Raw genomic sequence first — 673 nt, forward strand, 5'->3', positions numbered from 1 at the left:
CCCCCCTTGCGAGATGGGTGCATCGAGAAAGCGGACTTTCTCAGAGTTACTCACCTGTGCAAGGTTCAGCCAGAGGTGTCTCTCCTGGACCACAAGTGTGGACATCGCCCGACCCAGGGCCCGCGCGATCACCTTGGTCGCCCGAGAGCGAGGTCGGTGAAGCCGCGGAGTTCCTGCATAAGCGCTGGGTCGGTCTTACCCTCGTGGAGCTCTCTCCGCGCATTGGCCTGCAGGAAGGCCATAGCGTGGAGAGAGGGGACAGCTTGGCCCGCAGCAGAGTAAGCTCTCGACACCTCAGATGCCGAAAAGCCTACGTGCTTTGGACGGGAGTCTAGGTCGAGCCCCTGGGGGACATCGACGTATCCTCTAGCTGCCCCATCATCGAGGGAAGAAAGGGTGATGGAACTAGTTGACGTGTACGCGCAGAAGGGGGCATTCTAGGTCGTACTAGGTTCCTCATGCACTTCCGGGGGAACACGGCACTGGGGGCGAGTGTGGCTTGGAGCTGCTCTCAAGCCCGATGTACCGTGTATCCAGCCGCGAGTGTTGGGAGAGGCAGTGCGGTGCACCGCAACCCAATGCCGGCGGCCCGGGAAAGCATGGCTGACATTTCGACGTCCGCTTCTTCCTGAGCTCGACCCCCCGAGGGAGGGAGCTTCAAGTAATCGTCGGA

Source organism: Triplophysa rosa, linkage group LG6 (assembly GCF_024868665.1).
Source record: "Triplophysa rosa linkage group LG6, Trosa_1v2, whole genome shotgun sequence".
Taxonomy (NCBI): Eukaryota; Metazoa; Chordata; class Actinopteri; order Cypriniformes; family Nemacheilidae; genus Triplophysa; species Triplophysa rosa.